The sequence below is a fragment of the Acomys minous genome (genome assembly GCF_964271855.1).
Source record: "Acomys minous genome assembly, contig: scaffold_106, whole genome shotgun sequence".
Taxonomy (NCBI): Eukaryota; Metazoa; Chordata; class Mammalia; order Rodentia; family Muridae; genus Acomys; species Acomys minous.
Genome location: NW_028182105.1, coordinates 28070 through 36331, shown reverse-complemented (window position 1 = coordinate 36331; position 8262 = coordinate 28070). Strand labels below are relative to the sequence as shown.

The window sequence follows — 8262 nt, the reverse complement described above, 5'->3', positions numbered from 1 at the left end:
ACACAGATAGATAGATAGATAGATAGATAGATAGATAGATAGATAGATAGATAGATACATCTGCAGACTCACAGTTTGAGCACCCAATAATGTTAGCTCTGGTTGTGAATATCCATAATTAAAATTAACAACCTTTGATAGATCTTTACATTTCAAATATTACTAGCCACACACTGCACTCCTGGAGCACAGCGACAAGCCGACACACAAAAGGACCAAGCAGCTGCTCCCATCCTTACCTTCGACTTGGCTTTGCTTCTTGGCTATGATCTCCTTCTCAGTTTTGAATCTGCACCGTGTGACCCTTCTCCAGCTGCTCCGGACTTGCTTTCCAAGGACAATTTCTTTCTGCCAGTCCTCCTTGGAGAGGCAAGGCAATCTCCTCTTTGGCCTCTGCGCAGACTCCAGCCAGTGCTGGGATCTTGCCAAGCCTGCCACAGCTGCCTTTCATCCTGCCTGCTGAATGGAAGGGATGCAGCCCTGGGCTGTCGTCCAAAGGGATGGATGGCAGTGACCTTGCTAATTCGCTCAGCGGTTTCGAAGGGCAGCGGGGGTGTTAATGATCAGAAGCACCTGCTTCAGCACAGTGGAGTTACTGTCTAAGGAGTCTACCTTGCATCCTGTTTCCCAAGTCTCCAGGCACCTGGGCTCTTCCTAGGCAGTCATTTGGCTCCTGCTGCCCCCTAGCGGCCACAAGGATACATGACCCAGGCGCCATGTTCCTGCCCTCCATCCAATATGGGCTATTTGTGCTAGGATTTTCTGGCAGGGAGAGACTGGCTGTTTCTGGCCAGGCCTACCTAGGCCAGGTGTGGCACTGTGGTGGGACGAGAGTGTAACCCTGGTCCCTGCTCTTGGGTGGTCCTGGAAAATGTATGCCCTTTGTTGCCAACCCGAACATGTCTCTGCTCATCCAGAGGTTGTCCTGAGCATAGGCCACCTGTGCCTTGCTCCTCTGTGGTCTGTAAGAGGCCTACATTGAAAAACCCTCTAAAATCTGGTGACACAGCTCTGTGTGCCATTCATGTGCGCTACGATGAGGCTCTTATTCAGTGGTTGAAGTTCAGACTTAACTGTCACTCATAACATTCTAAGATGTGGGGCCACAGGAGGAAAACTGAACACTGTATTGTTTTGAGCCTTTGGTTTAGGCTTTGTCTTTGTTGCTGTTGTATTGCTATGAAGAAACACAAGGGCCAAAGCAACTTATAAAAGAAAGCATGTAACTGCTTGTGTGCACAGTCAGAGGATGAGGCCATGGCCATCATGAAGGTCAGCATGGCAACAGGCACACACATGACTGGGAAAAAGAGTTGGGAGCTTACATCAGGAGACAACAACAAAGAACAAAGACACACACACACACATAGAGGGAGAGAGAGAGAGAGAAAGAGAAAGAGAGAGATCTTTAGTGGCTGTTTTAAAAGTGTGTTTGTTGTGTTCTCTCTCTCTCTCTCTCTCTCTCTCTCTCTCTCTCTCTCTCTCTCTCTCTCTCTCTCTCTCTCTTTTTGAGACAGGGTTTCTCTGTGATAGCCTTGGCTGTCCTGGACTCACTTTGTAGACCAGGCTGGCCTCGAACTCACAGCAATCTGCCTGCCTCTGCCTCCCGACTGCTGGGATTAAAGGCTGTGTTTTCTCTCTTAAACTGACTAGCACCCAAATAATCAAGACTGTACTATTCTACTTGTATAATAAGCTTGTCTGCACATGAACTAAGCAGTGTTAATCTTCTCCTCACACTCTATGCTAATCTGGCTTCCTCTCAGTGTGAATCCCCAGAGACTTGCACTGTATGGATGTCTCTGCTTCAGCTGCTCATTTCTCATGGAGGCTGCTGGACCTCTGCTGTGGATGAATCCTCATAGTCCTCTCTTTTCCTTCTCCTCACCAAGGTGCCAGGAAGTCCATACCTATTCCCTGCTCAGCTTAGTGATTGGCTGTTAAGCTGTTTTAATGGTATTAGGAGAGGACAAATGGGGAACAAAGAAAGTTTAGACAGCCTGAAGACAGTACATTCTCAGAACAAAGATTGCAACTAGCTTGGGGGACGGAAGCAGAGAAATAAACATTTGAATCTTTACACAGTACACATTGACATAATGTCTATGAGAGAAAGAGAGAAAGAAAGGGAAGGAGAAAGAGACAGAGAGAGAAAGAATGAGAGAGAGAGAGTGAGGGGAGAGGAGAGGAGAGGAGAGGAGAGAGCATGCATGCATGGGAACCGCTGTCATTCAAACCATGTCAGTCATATACTTGAAGCATCTAGAGGCTCAGAAAGGATGACTGCTTCCTCCCAGGTATTGAGGCCACTCTGGGTACCACAGTCAGCATCTGCCTGCAACCACAGCAACAGTAGCTCACCAGCTTCTGCACAGCCCAGTGCACACTGTCATTATTATAATCTAGGATAGTCAGCTTGGTTCTTGTACTTATCGTTGAGAGTCTTGTTGTATACCCAGCTGCCCTCATGGGAATCCTCCTGCCTGCAACATCACTCCCAGCTTTAATCAATTTTAACAGAAAATATTTAAAAATCAGAGACAGGATCTTACCTATCTTCATCTCATCATGCTATCTGTGTTACACACTTATCTGGCTGTTATCATAAGATATCCTGACAAAGGCAATGTGAGAGTCATAGGCTTTATTCTGACTTCCAGTTGGAGAGGAAGTCCATCCTGGGGAAGGCATGACATCAGGAGCCTGATGTATTTGGTCTAGTGTCCAGAGGTTCAGAAGGTGAACACACCTCTTCAGCTTTTGTTTGCCTTTTGTTCAGTCCAGGACCCCAGCCTATGGGATACAGCCACACATATGGCTAAGGTGGGTTTCCTCATTCCAATGAACTTAATTTAGGAGATCCCTCACAGGCATGCTTGCCCTAGGCTTGTGTCCTGAATCCCTCTAGATCTCAGCAAGTTGACAACATCAACTATCACAGTGTTCAATCAACAGTCACTATAATATGTTGATTGATCATGGCTTAACATTACTCATTTTAGTATTAGTATCTACAGTGAGCACTTTACACACATTTCCACAAGAACACAGAAGTTGGGCATTACTGCAATAATGTTGTGTTGGATCTCAGTAGACCCCATAACACAAAGGCCTTACCTCATTCTTTCCATTCACCATTCTTCTCTCCACTACAACTTCTTTCATGATGATGAGCACTATAGAAATGTACAGTGGCATTACCATGTAAATACTTTCATTAGGTTGTTCTTCCTTATGAATTCTTTCATGATGGAATGTACAAAAGCTTCATCATATTCATTGCACTCATCATGTTTCTCTCCTGTATGAATTCATTCATGGTTTTTTGTAATGCGCCAGCCACGACCTTGCCAGCCCCACCCAATAATGGCACTGGTCTGTGTGTGGTTACCTGTAAACAATTGCCAGTGCGCATGCGTTTTTCAAAGTGGTCTCCTTCACCCCTCCCGTAAGGGGATTATGCTAATTGTAATTACGCTTGTGAAAGCTGTTGACCTATCTGCATTCATATGTTAATTAGGCATTCTGCCTGAACCCGTGAGGTGCTAACATGCCGCTTTAGATGGTATTTAAGTCCAAGCTTTAGGGGAATTCGGGGTCTTTCGCTTTAGCTTCAAGGGCGCTCCCAATAAAGCGTGTTTGGGAAGAATCCTGGTGTCAAGCGTCTTTCCTGCTGGCAGGCGGTCGCATCACGTGGTGCTGAAACCCGGGAATTTTGTTGAGAACAGCACACGGGCCACTGGACACCTGCGGGGACCCCCGAGGTTAGAAACTCGGGAGGATTCAGAACTCATCACGCGGAGCGGTGGTACCAGGTAAAATCCCCTTCAAGGGCATGCCCTAATTGGCATAGAGCCCCTTCTGGCTGTAAGGCTGATCTTGTTGCTTGCTGTGCTGGTATTGTTGTGCTGATTCCTCTTAAATTGCCATCGCCCCAGGGAAGAGTGCATCTGCTGAATAGAAGCCAAAACAAAAGCCGTAGGACCAAGGTAAATAACTTGGCGGGCCACCTTCCTTATGTTAGCCGCTTGTAAATAAAAGCGCAAGTATGGGAAGCCAACAGTCTGCTATTTTTCTTAAACCATTAAAAGAGATTCTAAAACAACATGAACTAAAATTATCAGAACAGAACATTCTGGGATTTTTGCAACAAATCGATCATCGCTCCCTGGTTTAAATCCACTGGATCTTTAACTCTTGCCAGCTGGGATAAACGGGAAAGATATAGATAAAGCAGCAGGAAATCAGAAGCTGCGGGCCGGGACGAAACCGTTGTGGCGTTTAGCTCACGCTTGTCTTGAAGACTCACGATGTAGAGATGCCGTTAAATGCAGTCAGCAAATACTAGCCAGCCATCAGGACAGCATGTCAGAAGCAGAAGGAATTTACAGGAAAAAGGGGAGGAATAGCAAGATAAAAATAAATATATAGTCGAGCTCAGACAACAGTAAGGGAAAAGCAGGAGGAAAGGAAAACTAATAATAAGTTGTACCCGGTACTTGATGAATTCACTAGCTTGCATTTAAGCAGTGAATCAGAGTCCGAGAATTATGGTGAACAGGAGGAGTTAAATATTGAAGAAGAACAAAGCATAAAGGAGGTAACAGCTCCATATGAGCAGGAAAGGAATGGGCCAATTAGGGTGACTCCTTTAGCGCCCCCTCCTTACAATCCAGTGTATCTGGATAAACACAAAGTGAATGAGGGGAAGGCTTTTCAATCTAGTTTTGCAGAACCTAATACTTGGAAAAGAATAGCTGCTGCCTTCCCTGTCTTTGAGGACCAAAACACCCAGGCCCAATATCATGAGCCGGTTGGATATAGGCAGATTAAAGATTTAGCAGAAGCAGTCCGCACCTATGGGGTTAATGCGGCTTTCACCCAAGCTCTGCTTGAGAGATTTGCTTATGCAGCCATGATGCCAGCGGATTGGATGAGCGTGGCCAAGGCTTGCTTAACTATGGGACAATATCTAGACTGGAAGTCAATATATACAGATGCAGCCCAAGTACAGACTAGGGCTAATACAGCGGCAGGACAGCCACTCTGGAATATGGACATGTTCCTAGGACAGGGACAATGGACAGCAAATCAAACAGCGTAGCCCCTAGATATGTAAACTCAAATTAACACCATGGCTATATAAGCCTGGAAGGCCCTGCCCAATAAAGGGGAGGTTACAGGCAATTTAACAAAAATCATACAAGGATCCACAGAGCCGTTTTCTGATTTTGTGGCTCGTATGATGGATGCTGCAGGGAAAATATTTGGAGATCATGAAACAGCCATGCCATTAATTGAATAGTTAGTTTATGAACAATGTACACAGGACTGCAGAAGGGCCATTACTCCTTGGAAAGGCAAGGGACTCCAAGCATGGATGAAAGCCTGTAGAGAGATTGGTGAACCTCTATCTAATACATGACTAGCTGCAGCTGTCCTGGCAGCCACTGGCAAAATGGGAAACCAAAAAGCACTTGCTTTAAGTGTGGCAAGCAGGGACACATAAAAGACACTGTCCCCTCATATAGAATGCCATGCAGGCCACTCAGCCTATGTCCAAACAGTGAAAAACTTAAAAGATAAGGGACTCTTCATTGTAAGTGAAAAGGTGCAAAAAGGAGACGTTGGCTCATTTTTAGGAGCCATCATCTCCAAAAGCCAAGTTACACCCCAGAAATTATAAATTCGTAAGGACAATTTAAAAACTCTAAGTAACTTTCAAAGACTTTTGGAAGATATTAACTAAATTAGGCCTTACCTTAAGTTACCTACTTCTGATTTAAAACCCCTATTTCAAATTTTAGAAGGAGATGCCCATATTTCTTCACCAAGGGCATTGACGCCCCAAGCTAGGGAAGCCCTTCTTAAGGTAGAGCAAGCCATAGAAAAAGCTCAGCTTACCCGTGTTACCCCTGGTGAGCCCACTTTGTGTGTGTACTTTAGCCACCCCTTGTAGCCCTACAGCAGTATTATGGCAAAAGGGCATTTGCTTTGGATTCATTGCCACTCATCTCCCAGTAAAACGGTGGAACATTATCCATCCAGTGTTGCTGTGTTGGCTCAACAAGGCTTGAAATCTTGTCTTACCCATTTTGGGCAATATCCTGATGTTACTGTTACCCCCTATAATGCCCAACAATTACAGGTGTTAATTGCCACAATTGACGACTGGGCAATTTTGAGAACTATCTTTCCTGGGAAAATTGATAACCATCTCCCTAAAGATCCTTTATTGCATTTTGCATCTACTCATCCTATTATCTTTCCTAAGGTGACAGCTACAGAGCCCATTTCAAATGCTATTGACCTTTTTACAGATGGGTCCAAGACAGGGTTAGGAGCTTACATGGTGTCAGGACAAAAACCCGTTCAATTACAGTTTACTCCTGATACGCCACAGTTGGTGGAATGCCAGACCGTTCTTACAGTGTTTCAGCGTTTTGCTGAACCATTCAATTTGATTTCTGACTCCTGCTATGTTGTTAACTCCGTACGCATGCTGGAGGCAGCAGGAAATATTTGCCCTCGTAGCGCGGTGGCACATATTTTAAAAGATCTTCAAAAGATTATATGGTCTCGGCGCCATCCATTTTTTATTCAGCATATCAGAGCTCATTCATTACTGCCTGGCCCTATGGCTGAAGGCAATCGCTTGGTAGATGCTGCTACACGCTCAATAGCTTTTGCAGTATTTGACAATATTAAAGCAGCCAAAGAATTTCATTCCCTATATCATGTACCTACTGCAACTCTGAGGAAAAGATTCCAAATCTCTCGTGCTATGGCAAGGGAGATAGTTACTAACTGTACAGCCTGTGTGCCTTTTCATCACCCTCCGCATATAGGAATTAATCCCCGGGGATTACGCCCTGGAGACCTATGGCAAATGGATGTAACGCATGTTCCTCAGTTTGGAAAGCTCAAATACATGCATGTGTCCGTTGACACCTGCTCAGGGGTAATCTTTGCATCTTTACATACTGGAGAAAAAACAGCACATACTATTACCCATTGCCTTGAAGCTCGGGCAGCCTGGGGCAAACCCAGAGAATTAAAAACAGACAATGGTCCTGCTTATAGTTCTAAAGGTTTCCACTCATTCTGTGGCACTATGCAAGTCAAGCATGTCACTGGATTGCCATATAATCCTCAAGGACAAGGTGTCGCGGAACGTGCTAATCGGACCATAAAAGAATTGCTGCAAAAACAGAAAGGAGGAATAAGCCATGGGCTCACCCCCAAGAATCAATTATCTTTAGCATTATTTACTTTAAATTTCTTAACAATTGATTCTGCTGATCGCCCGGCAGCGGAGCGTCATAGTGACGTCTCCTTTACCAAATTCCCTTCTGTAAAATGGAAAGATGTACTGATAAAACAATGGAGAGGCCCGGATCCGGTAATAGCTAGATCCAGGGGAGCTGTTTGTGTTTTTCCACAGGAACAAAGTGACCCGGTGTGGGTTCCCGAAAGACTGACGAGGATTGTCAAGGAAGAAGGACGAGATGTCGTACAGCGAGAAGAAGAAGAACACGCCTCCATGGAATGCGATTCCTGCGCTCCTGACCCTTCTGATGTCCAGGACACTCCCGGATCGTGCCCAAGCCTTAAAACTCTGGGCAGTTACTAGAACATGGCCTTTTCCCATGCCAGTACATGCTAATTCAACTGTGCTTCCCCATTTTTTCTCCACCTCCTGTGAAGGAGAGGTTTCCTGTGCCTCTGCTTTTGGGGAAGACCCTAAGCCATTTAATCAATCTAATTTTCAATTGCCTGGTACTCTTTGCTTTTCATTTCATGGCTTCATGCCATGTATTCGACTTCAACATACCAACTTAAGTGCCTGGCTGGAACCACAGCAAATTGTTAGCCCTAAGATTGATCTTGGTACAGGGGCTTCTGCTGCTGCCGTCCCTTTACAGTCCATTTCCGTTAGTTCGGATGGAAAACAACATGTACCAAATATAACAGCTAAGACTATTGATCAGGTTGGTAGCAAAACAACCACTGCCCTCTTAAATCAAAAAAAGTATAATGCGCATTTTTCTTCAAGGCCTCTGATTGGCAAATCAGCGCATGGACCTGATTCAAGAACAGGTGGAGGAACTGTATAAGATGGATGCATTTTGCATCATGGTCAAGTTTGCATCACTCCATTACAGTATGACTTTACAGCTTCTTTTAATCAAAGTAAATTGTTATCAGAATATCTTGCAGGAAATTGGACGCTGGAGGCTGAAGAGCTATCCCAACAGCTGT

General features: G+C 45.0%; 1 long non-coding RNA gene across 1 annotated transcript; it reads left to right on the top strand.

Moving 5' to 3' along the window:
- Positions 1–3360: 3360 nt before the first annotated feature.
- On the top strand, positions 3361–7770 carry LOC311591837. Its single transcript, XR_014777238.1, has 3 exons — positions 3361–3417; positions 3454–3815; positions 7445–7770. It is a non-coding gene; the product is annotated as an uncharacterized lncRNA (long non-coding RNA).
- The last annotated feature ends 492 nt before the right edge of the window (positions 7771–8262 follow it).